At 42.3% G+C, this 17,797-nt stretch overlaps 1 protein-coding gene across 1 annotated transcript in view; it reads right to left on the bottom strand.

Annotated features, from left to right (window-relative positions):
• Positions 1 to 15,315, bottom strand: part of DUSP16 (dual specificity phosphatase 16) — an 88,942-nt gene extending 73,627 nt beyond the window's left edge. Inside the window, exon 1 of the mRNA XM_030804383.1 lies at positions 14,571 to 15,315. The gene's annotated coding sequence lies outside the window, so the exon portion shown is untranslated. The remainder of the gene's footprint in view (positions 1 to 14,570) is intronic.
• Positions 15,316 to 17,797: the final 2,482 nt, after the last annotated feature.

Below are 17,797 nucleotides of genomic sequence, written 5' to 3'. Positions count from 1 at the left end.
AATCCCAGCACTTTGGGAGGCCGAGGCAGGCGGCCTGAGGTCAGGAGTTTGAGACAAGCCTGGCCAACATGGTGAAACCCCATCTCTACTAAATATACAAAAATTAGCTGGGCCTGGTGGCGCATGCCTGTAATCCCAGCTACTCGGGAAGCTGAGGAAAGAGAATAGCTTGAACCCGGGAGGCAGAGGTTGCAGTGAGCCGAGATTGAGCCACTGCCCTCCAACCTGGTGACAGAGTGAGACTGTCTCAAAAAAAAAAAAAAGAAAAGAAAAAGAAAAAAAAAGAAATATTTTGCAATAGATCTCTTACTTTTTCTTGCTGTGTTCCTCCCAACCTTTTATAACCTAAAGGTGTCAAGAACTGCTCCAAGATACTATCTTCCTTCTCCCAAACCATCCTGCAGAAGCGGCCAGCTAACACACTGCTCTTAGAGTAAGCAGGGCAGGTCTGCAATCGTGGAGAAAAGGGGAAATCATCAGGAGGGGATTTCAAGTGGGTTGTCCTCCACTTCTAATCATGTTCATGACTTTATCCCTCAGCCTATAAAAAGCAGAGACTAGGGTGACGGACCCCAAGCTGAAAAACCCCTAGGGCAAAAAATGAGTCTTTTATCGTGTTTTGTTTAAACTGTGAATAGTAATCTATAAAGAGATGCTAAAAACAAGCATAAGCTCCTGACGACCAAGGCCAAATGCATCTTCACTGTATCCCTTCTAATGCCTCACTCATAGAAGTCACTAAGTAAAGACTTATTCATGCTGATGACAAGGACACTGTTGGCTAAATAATATATTTGTTGCCCAGAAAAATGCCTATTAGATTTAAAAGCCAATGTGCTTATTTTAATGAGTGAATTAGGGTCATTTCTATAATAAAAATCTCTACTGATTTCACGATAACTTAAAACTTCAATAAAACTACTTTTTCCAAGCAAGTGGATACCATACTCCCTAACACTTGGTACCTGGAAACCCCCACCCACCCCCATTACAACTGTCTCTTTGAACTAACATCACATTAGCTACATATAATGAGACAGTCACTGGCAGCATCTAAAATCAAACAAGCCATTCATTTACCACAAAATTCACTTGAGTTTGTTTTTCAATTGGGATTGCTGTAGGTATTTTAATGAAATACCTGGGCATTTCCTCAGAACACTGTACTGAGAGTACTTTAATTACAGACAATACACACATATGTATATCTTTCCCTATTAAAATAAAAATACAATTAGGCCGGGCGTGGTGGCTCACGCCTGTAATCCCAGCACTTTGGGAGGCCGAGGCGGGCGGATCAGGAGGTCAGGAGATCGAGACCATCCTGGCTAACGCGGTGAAACCCTGTCTCTACTAAAAATACAAAAAACAAATTAGCCGGGCGTAGTGGCGGGCGCCTGTAGTCCCAGCTACTTGGGAGGCTGAGGCAGGAGAATGGTGTGAATCCGGGAGGCGGAGCTTGCAGTGAGCGGAGATCGTGCCACTGCACTCCAGCCTGGGTGACAAAGTGAGACTCCGTCTCAAAAAAATAAAATAAAATAAAATAAAAATACAATTAGTCTTTCATTTTCAATGAAACACGAGTAACTGCCCAAAAGCCAAAACCTAATTTTAGCTTTAGCCTTCTTTACCATCAACATCATTATTAGAGATATCATGAAGATGACTGAAAAAGTGGCACTGCTGTTTTCCCCTGTATAACTGAATAAACAATTCCTACTAACAGAAATGGAATACTGGTAAGTTGTTAAAAGGCAGACTATCTAATATAGTTATTTTAACCGTGTTTTGATAGAAATCCTTCAATTATATGTGCATCTCCATGACTCCTGTTGCACCCACTCCCGCACTTCCCTAGCCCCATTCTTCCAGGCCCAGCACACGGGGAGCCCAGCTGATCCTGCAGTCTTCCTCCGTGCCCTCCATGCTTAGCTCCACTCTCTGTCCACAGCCTCATTTTGCCTATAGCTATTTCCATAATCACTAATGCCTACTCCATTCACTCTTACCATTCTTCTTTATCTTCTGCCATCCCTTAGCTTTCCCAAAAGAAAAAAAAAAAGTCAACAGTCTCCCGAGTTGGATGAAACAAACAACTACCAAGAGCAGTCCGTTCTCCTTTCAAGTATGTTACCATCTCTCCCATTCTGTCATTCAAGAAAAAAAATGACTCAGTACCCCAGATTTTGAATAAAAATATAAGTATGAACAGGTATGTGTGCATATATGTGGCCACAGTGCTTTTTTATTAAAAAATAGGGAGAGCAAATTTTCACTTTTTTATGTTATGAAGTGCTCTCACTGACTCTTCCCTTCTGTCTACCCTTTATCCAACACGCTCTGATGTTATATGACCTTCCACCCATAATGGTCTCTGGCCACATGGCTCATCCTACACACTAGCATAGTTCCTTCTCCCTGACAAATTCATCAACTAAGATGGACATTTTACTTTATTGATTTAGATGCCTGTATCAGACCAGGCACAGTGGCACTTTGGGAGGCTGAGGCAGGTGGATCACCTGAGGTTAGGAGTTGAAGACCAGCCTGGCCAACATGGTGAAACCCTGTATCTGCTAAAAATATAAAAATTAGCTAGGCATGATGAAGGGTGCCTGTAATCCCAGCTACTTGGGAGGCTGAGGTGGGAGAATCGCTTGAACCTGGGAGGCGGAGGCTGCAGTGAGCCAAGATCGCGCCATTGCACTCCAGCCTAGGTGACAGAGCAAGACTCCATGTCAAAAAAAAAAAAAAAATGTGTGTATCAGACTGCTCTAAAAGGATGTCAGCACATGGTACTAGTTTACACCAGCAGTTTTCAAAGTGTGATCCAGAGATGAGGAAGGAACCAAGGGATCTATAAAACTATTTTTGATAATATGAAGACGTTATCTGTCTTTTTCACTTTCATTCCCTCATGAGTGTACAACAGTGAGTCAAGGATGCACGGTGTGTGGTGATGATGTATCTATCACTCTGACAGCTAATAAAACATGTACTTGTATATTCTTTACTGCCTATCATTTTTTAAAAACCCAGTTTCACCCATCATTCTCAGCAAAGTAACACAGGAACAGAAAACCAAATACCGCATGTTCTCACTCCTAAGTGGGAGGTGAACAATGAGAACACATGGACACTGGGAGGCAAACATCACACACTGGGGTCTGTTGGGGGTTGGGAGGATAGATGAGGGATAGCATTAGGAGAAATACCTAATGTAGATGACGGGTTGATGGGTGCAGCAAACCACCATGGCATGTGTATACATACCTATGTAACAAACCTGCACGTTCTGCACATGTACCCCAGAATTTAAAGTGTAATAAATGAAAAAAAGAAGCCAGTTTCACTTAACAACATCCTTGATAAAATAATAAAACGTATTAATTTTTAAAAGCCAACTCTTGAGAACTTGGCCTTTTTAATATTCTGTATGATGAAATAGGAAGCACACATAAAGCACTTCTGCTGCATATCTAAGTACAATGACTATCTTGGGGAAAAGCATTTATGTAATCGTCTGAGTTACAAGTTTTTTTTTCACAGGACATCATTTTTGCTTTTTTGACTAGCAAACAATTTACATTTACTCAGACTTTGGTATCTGGCAGACATTTTCTCTAAAATGAATAAAGTGAACCTGTCACTTTAAGAAAAACTGGCAATATTGGGCTGGTCGCCGTGGCTCACACATGTAACCCCGGCACTTTGGGAAGCCTAGGCAGGCAGATCACTTGAGGCCAGGAGTTCAAGACCAGCCTGGCCAACATGGCGAAACCCCATCTCTACTAAAAATACAAAAAAAAAAATCAGCCAGGCGTGGTGGCGCGTGCCTGTAATCTGAGCTAGGCAGAGGTTGCAGTGAGCCAAGATCACACCACTGTACTCTAGCCTGGGCGACAGAGGGAGACTGTCTAAAAAAACACACACACACAAAAAACAAAACAAAACAAAAAACAAAATGGGCAATATCTGTTGCCAATGATATAACTTGAGCTTTCAAGAGAAAACCGGAATTTTGGAAAACTTGAATTCACCACCAAGATCTTGACCACTTCCCAATTCTTAAAGATTTTTTGGATGAGACTGATGGTCATATTAATAAATGTGATTTGCTTAATATTGTATAACCAAATATGAAAACATTTCAAAGACATGCATAACTTAGTAAACCATTATTATTATTATTATTATTATTTTGAGATGGAGTATCGCTCTGTCACCCATGCTGGAGTGCGGTGGCACAATCTCGGCTCACTGCAACCTCCACCTCCCAGGGTCAAGCAATTCTCCTGTCTCAGCCTCCCGAGTAGCTAGGACTACAGGCATGTGCTGCCATGCTGGGCTAATTTTTGTTATTTTTAGTAGAGACGGGGTTTCACCACGTTGGCCAGGCTGGTCTTGATCTCCTGACCTCGTGATCCACCTGCCTTGGCCTCCCAAAGTGCTGGGATTACAGGCGTAAGCCAACGTGCCCAGTCAGCTTAGCAAACCATTATTTTTTGAATGATCAATGTATGCAGTTACAAAATCACACACAGGTCAAAGATCCATTCAAAGTGCAAGATGGACCAGTAGATTTTAATGTTACAGAGTACACAAAATTCACTGACATGGTTTCAGATTCAACAGTGCAACTAATATTTAAGAATCTGGCTAGCTCCTGTAATCCCAGAAATTTGGGAGGCCGAGGCAGGTGGATCACTTGGGGTCAGGAGTCTGAGAACAGCCCGGCCAACATGGTGAAACCCCGTCTCTACTAAAAAAATACAAAAATTAGCTGGGTGCGTGCCTGTAATCCCAGTTACTTGAGAGGCTGAGGTTGGAGAATCACTTGAACGCGGGAGGTGGAGGTTGCAATGAGCTGAGATCACACCACTGCACTCCAGCCTGGGTGACAGAGCAAGACTGTCTCAAAAAAAAAAAAAAAAAAAAAAAAAAGAATTTACCAATTGTTGAGTTTTGGTGTAACAAAAATATTCACAATTATATGAAAATACCCCACCCTTCTTCAACTATATATCCATGTGCAGCCACGTTTTCTTCACGTATTTCAACCAAAACAACATATCATAACAGATTGAATACAGGAGCAATTATGCAAACCCAGCTATCTTCTATAAAGAAATATACTAAAGAGAATGGCAAAACGTAAAACAATGCCATGTTTCTCACCAGATTTGTGTGTGTTGGAATACCTTTTTCATCAAAGTATATTATTTATATCAACCCTCTAATGTTTTTTCTTTTTTTTTTTGAGACACAGTCTCGCTGTGTCGCCCAGGCTGGAGTGCAATGGCAGAATCTCGGCTCACTGCAACCTCTGCCTCCCGGGTTCAAGTGATTCTCGTGCCTCAGCCTCCCAGGTAGCTGGAATTACAGGCGCCTGCCACCACACCTGGCTAATTTTTGTATTTTTAGTAGAGACGGGGTTTTACCATGTTGGTCAAGCTGGTCTCGAACTCCTGACTTCATGAGATCCACTGACCTCAGCCTCCCAAAGTGCTGGGATTACAGGCGTGAGCCACCGTGCCTGACCTAATGTTTGTTATTTTTTAAATAAATAAATATTTTAAACATTTTTCAGTTTTAATTTCTAATGTTAAGTATTGATAGGTATAGTCTATATATATAAAAGATTTTTGGGGTCCTCAAAAAATTTTAAGAATATAAATGTGTCCTGAGACCAAAATGTTTGAAAACCATTAGTTTATAGTATCACAAAAAAATAGCACTTTTAAGTATATGTATATAAGAGAATGAACACCTGAATATGAATCAGAAGATCTTGGCTCTAATTCTAGCACCACTTCTTACTTGCTTTAGGATTTCAATAAATTACTTAATCTCTCTAAGGCCTTAGTTTCCTCATCTGTAAAATGGGTAACTCATGTCTTCCAAGGATAAAAGAGACAAAATATGTAAAAGCAATTTATAAACTACAAGGTACATTATTATTACAAGATCTCAAAGTTAAGCACTTTAAACACTTCTTATGATGTTTTGTTTTTTTGTTTTTGAAAGAGGGTCTCACTCTGTTGCCCAGGCTGGAGTGCACTGGTGCTAACACGGCTCACTGCAGCCTTGACCTGCCAGGCTCAGGTGATCCTCCCACTTCAGCCCCATGAGTGGCTGGGACTACAGGTGTGCACCACCACACCCAGCCAATTTTTTGTATTTTTTTGTGGAGACAAGGTTTCACCATGTTGCCCAGGCTGGTCTACTCCTGACCTCAAGTGATCCGCCCACCTCAGCCTCCCCAAGTGCTGGGATTACAGGCATGAGCCACTGTGCCTGGCCTCTTATGTGTCTATGAAATTTTCCTTATTCTTAAAATTTTATTACTAAAAACAGAACTTATAGAAAACGCCAAGTGCAGGCCAGGAGCAGTGAATCACGCCTGTAATCCTAGCACTTTGAGAGGCCAAGACAGGCAGATCACTTGAAGTCAGGAGTTTGAGACCAGCCTGGCCACCATGGTGAAACCACATCTCTACTAAAAATACAAAAATTAGCTGGTATGGTGGCGCACGCCTGTAATCCCAGCTACTTGGGAGGCTGAGGCAGGAGAATTGTTTGAACCCAGGAGGCAGAGGTTGCGGTGAGCTGAGACTGCATCACTGCACTCCAACCTGGGTGACAGAGTGAGACTGGGTCTCAAAAGAACAAAAAAAAAAGCCAAGTGCAGACTTTTGATTAGCCAATTAGCTCAAATGTCCAAGCATATAATTTTATTTTATTTTATTTTGCAGAGACAGAGTCTCACCATGCTACCTAGGCTGGTCTCAAACTCCTGACCTCAAGCAATCCTCCCACCTCAGCCTCCCAAAGTACTGGATCACAAGAATGAACCCTCACACCCAACCCAACAACACAATTTTATTGCATTTAATTTCTTACCCTACAGTTATAATTGGTTATATATTTTAACTATTAGGGACATTTCCAAATATACACAAATGTACAGAAAATAACAAACCCCAACTTACCCATTACTCAGCTTCAACAATTTTCAAAAATTTACCAATACTCTTTTATTCATTTCCCACTTCTGTGTGTTTGTGCCCATCCTGAAGTTTTTTAAAATGAATATTATGCATCATTTTATTCTGCCTGTAAGTACCTCCATATGTATTTTTAACACATGAAAATATTTTAACATAACCACAATACCACTATTACAGCTGAAAACATTATGGTTGTTAACTACTAAATATCACCTAATATATATTCCATTTTCAAGTTTCCCAACTGTCTCAAAAAACAAAAAAAAAAAAAGTCTTTGTTAGTTTTTGGTTGGTGGGTATTACCAAAATCTCTCTCTTACCAATTCTTTTTCAAGTGAACCCAAGATGTTTAACTAAAGCTAGGAAGGAAGAGGAAATAATACTATGCTTCATATACCATGTACAGTTTACAAAACAAGTCAAGAACTATCTTCTCGAGGAATTTTCTTCTCCACCAACCAAGCAATAACAACAAAAAACAAGCAACAACGACAAATAAACCCACTACAAAATAAGCCAGCATGGCGATACATATACCTTAGTATTCTGAGAAGTGATCCAAAGAGCACACAGCTCAGCTGCTCGGGAAGGGAAGGAGCTGTTACACTATGAGCCAAAAAAGGTGACTGGAAACAACCACCCATCATTTTGGAAAACAAGAAGTCAGGTCAGCCACAGGGTCAAAGCTGGAGGTGAGGTCAGAGACCCCATTCTAGAGTGAGCATATGGCTCAAACAAGAGTCCACGCCCAAGACTGTAAGTCAACCCCTTGCAAACTGCAGCTCAAAGCTCAAAACACAGTGCTCTAAGCTAGAGATATAATGGAACTGCTATACAAAGCAACAGGTGTAAGAACTGATTGAAATTATTCGGCAAACATTTATCAAAAGCCTACTCTACTATCCTAGGATATAAACTGTGTATTTAAAAAACTAGTATACAACACACACTATAAGTAGCACATACTTCTCTACACATCTTTCCCCATTTATTTTAAGAGAAATAATGGATGTATTAAATATTATCTTGCCATACCACTACATCTTTTTTCTATAAACGCAATTTGCCCACCCCAACATACACAGACATTAAACCTGAATTCTTCTGTCTTTCCCAAATATTTTTGAGGAGTACAAGTCAGATTAACCTTTATTACACATACAACAGACCCACAGCATTTATAGCTGTGATTCTTTTCTAAATTAAGGCCAAGCATGGTGGCTCACACCTGTAATCCCAATGCTTTGGGACACTGAGGTGGGAGGATTGCTTGAGCCCAGGAGTTCAAGACTAGCTGGGCAACATAGCAAGATCCTGTCTCTACAAAAAATAAAAAATTAGCTAGGTATAGTTGCACATGCCTATAGTCCTAGCTATTTGGGAGGCTGAGGTGGGAGAATCCCTTGAACCGAGGAAGTCAAGGATGTAGTGAGCTGTGATTACACCACTGCACTCCAGCTTAGGCGACACAGTAAGACCATGTCTCAAAAAAATAAAAATTGAAAAAAATTGAATAAATTAAGCATTTAGTTTAGGAGGAAATCAAGAGAGCACTAAAGAATTTCCTACCTTGTATTAAAATTGTTTCCCGTAGGTTTATCTCAAGTATTTTGTAGATGAAAATTGGTTAGGTGCGTACAGAATAATTCTTGAGGGATTTGGTTCTATAGACACACTTAATATCAACGCTTTTTAAAATCTTTTACCTCAATTTCACCTATAAAAAAGTTTTGCTGGTCACAGTGGCTTGTGCCTGTAATCCTAGCACTTTGGGAGACTAAGGCAGGAAGTCTGCTTGAAGCCAGGAGTTTGAGACCAGCCTGGGCAACAAAGTGAGACCCCATCTCTATAAAAATAACAAAAATAAATAATAATAATTAGCCAGGTGTGGTAGCATGCACCTGTGGTCTCAGCTACTTGGGAGGCTGAGGCAGGAGGATTGCTTGAGCCCAGGAGTTTGAGACTACAGTGAGCTATGATTGCTGTATTGCACTTCAGCCTGGGTGACAGAGACAGACCCCATCTTTAATTTAAAAAAAAAAAAAAAAAAACTGCAAGAAGAGTGAAGAAGGGCACATATTTCTTAAAGAATGCTTCAGAAGAACAAAATGTGCCCCAAAACATGAAATAGCTCCTGATAATATCAGTTTTTAGTTGACCACTAGGAAGGACATCTTCTAAACAATAACAAAACAAACCTGGCAGCAAATAACTACAGGAAAGATCAGGACTTCCCAGTTTTGGAACATTTTTGCTTCAGGTTTTTACTACTTGTAGTAATACAGGAAAAATATGTCATAGGGACAAGAGCTGAACAGGTGTCATCCCTTACCCTATTTTACCTATGGGTAATTAAGCCTAACAGTTTATTGTCTGTACATCTTTTCTTTTGTATGTTCCCATACAAAATAATCTTTGGAATTTAGCTTTACTTTATGACACTATGGTGATTATTGCTCCTAACAGAGAGTCTAACCTAAGAATATAGCCCAATACGTGAAAAACCTAACTGAAGAGTAAACAATGATATTAATCTCATTGTAAAAAAACATGAGATTCTTAGCAAATGGCAGCAAAAGAACTGCGGATACATTAACAAGGCATTAAAAAAAAATTTAAAGTTTCTAGCCAGGCGTGGTGGCTCACATCTGTAATCCCAGCACTTTGGGAGGCCAAGGCAGGTGGATCACGAGGTCAGGAGATCGAGACCATCCCGGCCAACATGGTGAAAACCCCGTCTCCACTAAAATACAAAAAAAAAATTAGCCGGGTACAGTGGCACATGCCTGTAGTCCCAGCTACTCGGGAGGCTGAGGAAGGGGAATCGCTTGAACCCGGGAGGCAGAGGTTGCAGAGAGCCAAGATGGCGCCACTGCACTGCAGCCTGACGACAGAGCAAGACTCCGTCTCAAAAAAAAAATCTAAGTTTCCATGCTTTGACCTAAAAAAAGTCACATAGGTTTCTTTATCTTTAATTCACGTTTTTTTTTTAAAGCTGGTTAATGTGTAGATTTTTATTCAAATTCATTTGGACTGCACGTGAATATTAGTTATAACATGAAGACTACTCATTAGACTATCATAGGCAAAGCAAGTGATTCACAGAATAAGTGCAATTTATCGACCGTGATCATTACCTTTACTACTTACCACTATTTAACATCACTTTTTTAATGTACTGGTTACTTGTTTATTGTCTTTTCTTGTTTATTGTCTTGTCTTCTCCCACTAGAATATAAGTTACGTTAGGGCAAAAACTTTCTCTTATTTTCCACTGTATGGCCAGGGTCTAGCACTTGGTAGAGGCTCAGCATAAATTTGCTCAATGAGATGGGTGAATACCTTCCGCCTCTGACCTCCCCCACTTCCCTCTCTCCATACACATGTTAACCAATCTTTAAGGCCAGGGTCAAATTCTATTATCTCTATGAAGATTACCTCCCTAAGCCCTCTTTCTCTTTTGTACCTGAATTTGGCACTTGCCAGCTGCCTGGTAATTATCTTTGCATATGTATTTATCTCCCTTAAAATTCTTATAATCCTGTTCTCCAATAAGAACATGGGCCAGTGTCACCAACTTTTGGCATCCATCTCAGCACATATAAACAGCATACTGTTAAATGTTTTGCTTGATTCCTATCAGTAGTTAATCCAGAAATTCAGTTAATAATTTCAGTTTATAATGTATCCCTCCATTTCAAATACTCAAAATAGGCCATGATATTACAGTGAATCCCTTTATTTTTATTTCTGACAATTTTAAATTTTACATTCTCATATAATTATAATTAATGCTCATAATTTACTCTATCAGTCACTACCCTCAAGATTATATATATATTTTTTTGATACAGTGTCTTGCTCTGTTGCCCAAGCTGGAGCGCAGCAGTGCCATCATAGCTCACTGCAGCCTTGACCACCCAGGCTCAAGAGATCCTCCCACTTCAGCCTCCAAAGTAGCCGGCACCACAGCTGCATACTACTACCACACCTAGCTAATTTTTTGATTTTCTGTGGAAACAAGGTCTATGTTGCCCAGGCTGGTCTCAACACCTGAGCTCAAGTGATCCTCCTGCCTTAGCCTCTTAAAAGTGTTGGGATTATAGGAATGAGCCACCACACCTGGCCTACATTTTTTAGTGTAATAAAAAATCTTCTGACTTTGTGGCAATATCTATGTTTCTAACCCCAATCAAGAAGGGCATGAAGTTTCATTCCTCTCTCTTATTGCTGAGGCATCAGAGGGCATTTTTCCATTTATTCCTCTTTCCTTTCATGACAAGATGTATTCTGTTCCCTTCCTTACTGATCATACTCCTGGCAAGCTTTTATTATTTCTTTGTACCTGTCCAAGGTAATCTGTCTTACATCCTTCTTTTGAGCCACTGTTTCCTCCAGTTATTTATTTGATTAAAATTCTAACTCCCTGTCTCAATCCATTTGTGTAGGAGAACCACCTCTTCTTAAAGCCTGAGCCTGCCTCTTTAAATTCAGCCAACCTTTATGAACCTCTCTTCACACAGCCAACCCTTGATCATGAAGGATAATGAAATGCATATAAATAACAGATTGTCTACAACACAAGAAAATCGGAAAAAAAACTGACATCTGGCTTTGGAATTTATCATATGTAGCTTTGGGCAAGACTTATTTTCCTAATTATGTTTTTGTTTAAGCCAACATTTGGATTTTCTTTTATGATGGTATCTCAGTTTTAAATGATCAGTAAATTTCTTTTAAAGCCAATCAAGCATCAACTATGGTTTTTCCTGTGAAATCTTTTTCACTAGTTTCTTTCATCTGTTGAAATCTGTCATAAAATCTGTTTTGTTTCCTCTAAGTTATCTCCTTTTTTTCTTGGGATTCTGAAGCAAATCAGTTCACCCTATATTAATTTACTTCTCCAAACTAAAGTACCTTTTGCTTGAGAACTTAATGCATTTTAAAAACACTGAATGTCCAGTGAAATTTTCAGTTCAGGTAACACGAAGTAGAAAATTGTTTTTGTCTAGGAAAACTTGGAGTTCTAGGATAAATTATTACACTGGTAATTCTAGCAAATTATATTTAGTAGGATTTTTAGGATTAGCTGAAAATTGAAAAAATTTAATACTGGACAGCTATATGTCTGCTTCATCAATATATTAATCCCATATGCTAAAAATTGTATGAAATTAAATTCCCAGTCCAGGCATTTACAGAAAATAGCATCAAAACACACTAACACATAAATCCTGCCTCTTCTTCTGATCCCTACCTAAACTCTGCAACCTTCTCACACCTACTCTTCCCCCCTCCCATCTCAGCCTCACTTCCACTTTCAACTGTCCCACAAATAATTTTTAAATGTGTAGGAAAAAGGAAAAGAACTGGGGTAACAGTATCTCCTCTTTTGCTGCCTTCTCAGTTACTGCCATTAAGCTTTTGGCCCAAAGACTCCAACCCCCAATTTTACATGTCTATTTTTATTTTATAGGTACACACAATCACCAAACTGAACGAAAGGATAGGGCATTCTAAATTGAAAAAGGAGCAAAACTGGATAATTCTGCAGTTCTGTTCCTAGCTCCCTCCATAATCATGCACTATGATCATTTGGCACTATAATCAAGCCAAATGAGATATTTTACCTTGAGTTGCTGATATAGCAGAGGTTAATACTAAAAAAAAAAAAAAATTAATTACCACAGTTTACATTTATCTGAATGTACATTTATAGTACTTGAACCGAGTTATTTTCAATACACTACTCACACTAACAAAATTCAAAATAAACTCATTTCTAATTTTTCCCCCATGTAGAATTTTGATAAGTGCAAAAATTATTTTACCTAAAATCCAACACTTGGGCTGGTGTTATTTAGCCTATATTTTTACATAAGACTGTAAATGTTAGCCAAATTAAAAAAAAATTTTAATGCAATTTTCCACATTGTCTTCAAACTCAGTAAATTCCACAATTTTAAAAAACAAAAACCTTTCACCGTGCCTACTCACATTTTTACTAAAATCCCTACACAAAGCCACACGTTCTGCTTTTCATTTTACTTCTCCAAGCTGCTGCCTTCACCAAATAGACTCCACGAGCCTCCCAAGTGGTATCCACCAATATATGTGATTCTCAAGGAAAAGTAAGTATTAAAGAGTAATTAATTCAATTGGTACGAAATCTTTTCTTCTAAAATTTTACCTTAACTTTAAAAAGCTCTTTTCTTGATGGAGATGAAACAGCATAAATCCTTTGAGGAAACGGTTGTCCTTTACGTGGACTCTCCATCAGCCCCATAAGGTAAGTGGCATAAAGAGGCATTTTTCTGACAGTCTCAGTTCCCCAAACACTAGTCCTAAACTTTTGCATGGATGGTAAATTTCACACACACACACACACACACACACACACACACACACACACACACAGGCTGAAAAGAAAGAAAAGAAACATACCTGGTTTATTTTCTAAACAGGTTTGATAGGTTTGGTTCACTTGAAAGAGCAGAGTATTTACTTATAATCTTTTAAAACAGAAGTGGCAGCCAGAGCACTGGGTAAATAAAAACTTCAGAGAGTTTTAAAACCCTGCACCTTAACTCACTTCCCTTTGGTTCAAGGGGACGGCACAGCAAACCCCACGGCGAATGAGATTATGCAACAGGTTTTTTTCCTCTCCACCTTATTCATCACGGGCTGGTTAGAGGTGTGTTTTCTCCAATCTCAGACACCCATGACTTCAAAACGCCAAGAATCCTTGCAGTTGATGTTTCCTAAACTTCTTTAGGATTTTGCAATATCCATTCATTTTCAGATCTACTTGCATTTTCTCTGGTTCATTATTGGCATTCTTTAGGAAATAAACCCAGCATCTGAAAATATTTCCCTCTGTGGTGTTTCATTACATGAAACTACACGTGATACACAGACCCTGGGCTTTTTTATTTCTCACGTTTTGCAGCTAGTGTAAATAAAGAAGTCACTAGGCGTCGGGCCCCCCAACGCCAAGACCCGAGCCCCTGTCCGAAAATTTAGGGCTTTTTTGGTTGGTTGGTTGAAGAAAGCAGCACCGTCACCACCCAGGTGGCCTCGCTGCTTACACCAAAGGCGAACTGGGGATAATGGGAACAGTCAGGCCAGGGCCCCACTTGGCAGGCGTGTTGTGTAACAGTCGCGCCTGGAAGTGAGCAGCTTCGCCCGCAAAGGTGCCGCGTCCCGCGGCGGCCGCTCCTCTCGGCGGGGCCCGGTCCAAGCGCCGCGCAGCGGCCGGGAGCGCACCCACTGCGACCCCGCGCCCGGCCGCACGCCCCCTTCCCGCTCCGGCCAGCCTCCGGCCAGGCCTACACCCTCGCTTCAAACACTCCTGCGGTCCCCGGCCGCGGTCGCCCCCACGCCGCCTCCCGAAAGGGTGGCCGGTACGCCCGGGAAGGCAGAGCCGGCGGGCTAGAGCGCTGCGCCCGGCACCGGGAGTCGGGGCGCGCTGCGGAGCGTCCATGCGGCCGGGCGGGAGGGCGCCCCGGGCCCCGCACCCTCCCGCCCGCACACCCCGCGCGGCCCCCCAAGGCCACTTACTTTTGGGGCCGCCGACCTCCCAATTCCCTCAGAGGAAAACGAAAGTTGTCACGGCGTCTCCCCTCGGGCCCCCCTCGCCTCCCGGGCTTGCGAGGCGCCGCCGCGGAGCCGAGAGGGCGGCTGCGCTCCCGCTCGCGTCCCGTCCGGTCGCTCTCCTCCTCCTCTTCTTTTCACTATATTATCTTCTCCTTCTCTGAGGGGTGGGTGGGGGCGGGAGGCTTAGGAAGAGAGGAGACGCTCGCAACTTTTCTTCACTCTTTCTCTTCCACCCTCCCCCCCAATCAGCCTTCAAAAAAAAATGTCGAAAGAGATGAAGAACTTAGGGAGGTAAAGGTGGGGGGCCGCGTTGTGAAAGCGGGGGTTGGGGGGGAGGGAGAGGTGGTAATAATCGTTTAAAAACTGATTAAAGCCCCCCAAACACTGATACATAGAGGGGGAAAGGCGGGGGGGTGGGGTGGGGGGTTGGGGGAAAGAGAACGAGTCGCTGGTCAGGAAACTTCAAGCGCGGATGAGGTCATTGGTTTAAAAATAAAGAGATGGCGTCACTTGAAACCAATCCCAGTGAATGAACTCAGCGGAGCCCCGGGGAAAGGAGGAGACAGGCGAGGGCAGGGCGGTGGGCGCCGGGCGGGGCCGCGCGCCCGCCCATCCCGCGGCCGCCCGAGACCGGAGCGCGGCTCCGCGCCTCGTTCCGGCCGCTCGGGGAGGGGTCAGGTCATGTTCCCTTCCAGAGTCCGGCGACTCTGAGGCAGGTTCCGCGGGCGCCGCTGGGAGGAGCCGGAGCTGCTGGAGGAGGCGGCCCCGCGGCCTCCTCCCCCTCCTCCTCCTCCTTCCGCGCCCGCGCGCCCGCCGCCCCCCGGGCTCGCGGCCCCGACCCCCAGGCCGGGGTGTCCGCCTCCCGTGCTGCGCCCCAACAGGTATCGGAGGGTTTTCTCCTCACCCAGACGCAGAACCTTTCCCTCCTCCTTGAGCTGTTTCCAGCTGCCTCACCAACGTCAAAAAACGCAAACACTGATTTGAGAGAATTACAATCGCTCTGTAAAAAGTCTGGCGAATGCAAAAGGCAAGGCTCTGCCATCTCTCAGGAGAGAAGTTACAGGTACTTCAAGAAAAATCACACTACTGTTGTCAGGCATTCAGCTATCTATATGTTTATGGTTGAAAGCCCCCACATAAATGTTCCTACATCACTTTACTTTGCTTATATTTACAAATACAAGGATAAGCAGCCTACATTTTCTTTAAAAATGTTTTCTACAGGAGGCAGCGCAGAAGCATCTTTAAATAAGACCAGGGGTTAACCGCCTCTTGAGAGGTACAAAACCCTTGTTGATTTAACTCCACATACCTCGTGCATTTTATTGTTTGAATTCATTAAAATCTCTTTGTTTTGAGATGACATTACGCACTTTGGAAAACGAGAGACCTGAGGTGGTGACAAACCAGGACTTGGAATCACGGAATAGGACAATCGGAGCTTTATTCCAATGTTCTTTGAGCATTTGAGCATGAAGCTGCTTCTACTGAGTACTCACGTGGATATCACATAACAAAGATGTGATTAATGACGGAAAAGCACCCTGCGAGTGGACTGCTCCATGAGCCAGAATTTATGTGTAGGAATAATCTAACTCTTCAAATATTCCATTTACAATGTGCCGGATTGGGACACTGGACCCTAAAGGCACTGTTTATTGTGGGATATTCATGTGCACCCTGCCTAAAGCACTTTTTTCCACTAGCAAAACAACTGATAAGCAGGTTTGGGTGGGTTAGAAAGATAATATACCCCTGTTAACTACTTTTCTGCCGTTAAGTCCTGCAACTAAAGGGCATTCCTTATGATTGGTAATCATTGAAGGTTAGTGTTGCGGGGTATGGCCCTGGAAACTTCTGGCCTATCTTTTATAGGAGGGGGAAAAAGCCCTTTTGAAGATGGGAGGCGCCCTAGCACCTCTGGCAGTAGTAGGTAAAGCCTGAAGGCCACAGATGGAGAAGCAACTTTGAGCTTGTGCCTCTGGCCTCTTGAACACTTCTGCTAGGGGAAGCAAATCTCTCCCACTGCTCCCTGTCCTCTGGTGGCCAGGAGGTGTTACTGCAGCTTCCTTGGGATTATTTGTGCTCTACCAGGAACCCCTAAAAATCTAACTGTAGACCTTTGTTGGAGGTGTTGGGATTTTTAGGAAGGAAGAAGAAGATAGTCCTTTTACTAGTGGTACACAGCATGGATCTTGCCTGGAGGAAATATTCATGAGAATTAATGGTATCCCCTTTGCATGCCAAAGTTCCAGTAACCTTGCTTTAACTGACATGGCTTGGAACGTGTCTCCCCTTTCCTCAGTTACACAATTAAGTTTGTGTAATGTATGATGTGGTACCATCGTAGCTATCATAGAAGCCTCTCAGGGTATTTCATCTATTTCTGGAAACAAGACGTATATTAAAGCTCATTAAAAACGAAATCAATGATTGAGTGATGTACAATATTGGTTAAAAGAGTCAGGGGGCCGGGCGTGGTGGCTTAAGCCTATAATCCCAGCACTTTGGGAGGCCCGAGGCGGGTGGATCACGAGGTTAAGAGATCGAGACCATCCTGGCCAACATGGTGAAACCCCGTCTCTACTAAAAATACAAAAATTTGCCGGGTGTGGTGGTGGGCGCCTGTAGTTCCAGCTACTCAGGAGGCTGACACAGAAGAATCACTTGAACCTGGGAGGCGGAGGTTGTAGTGAGCCGAGATCGCACCACTGCACTCCAGACTCCAGCCTGGCAACAGAGTGAGACCCCATCTCAAAAAAAAAAAAAAAAAAAAAAAAGAATCAGGGGAGAAAAGGAGCAATGTAGGCTGGGATTATCAGGGAAGGCAACTTATAAACAGTTTTGACCTTATCCTTGAAGGATAGTTCAGATTTAGTTTGCAGTGAAGAAGCCAGTGGAGGGACGATTCCAGAGGGCAAATGGCAATGAGCCAAGACATGGAGGTGGAAATGAATAATGAGTAAGGTGTATTCAGGTGAGAGAAGAGTAAACCCTTCCAGTAGCAGTAGAAATCGGTATTTAGCAATTAGGTATGAGGTTAAATTTAAGAGATACAGAGGCACATTGTGGAGGTACTTGAATGTTAGGATAAATAGATTGTTACCTTCCCAGCAGGTGAAGGGGAAACCACTAAACAAGTTTACTTCACTGAAAAGTACATTTCTTTCTTTTACTAAGAAAGATTTTCT

This window comes from Nomascus leucogenys, chromosome 23 (assembly GCF_006542625.1).
Source record: "Nomascus leucogenys isolate Asia chromosome 23, Asia_NLE_v1, whole genome shotgun sequence".
In the NCBI taxonomy this organism is placed as follows: domain Eukaryota; kingdom Metazoa; phylum Chordata; class Mammalia; order Primates; family Hylobatidae; genus Nomascus; species Nomascus leucogenys.
The sequence above is the reverse complement of the archived record's forward strand: the minus strand, read 5'-3'. Positions and strand labels throughout refer to the sequence as shown.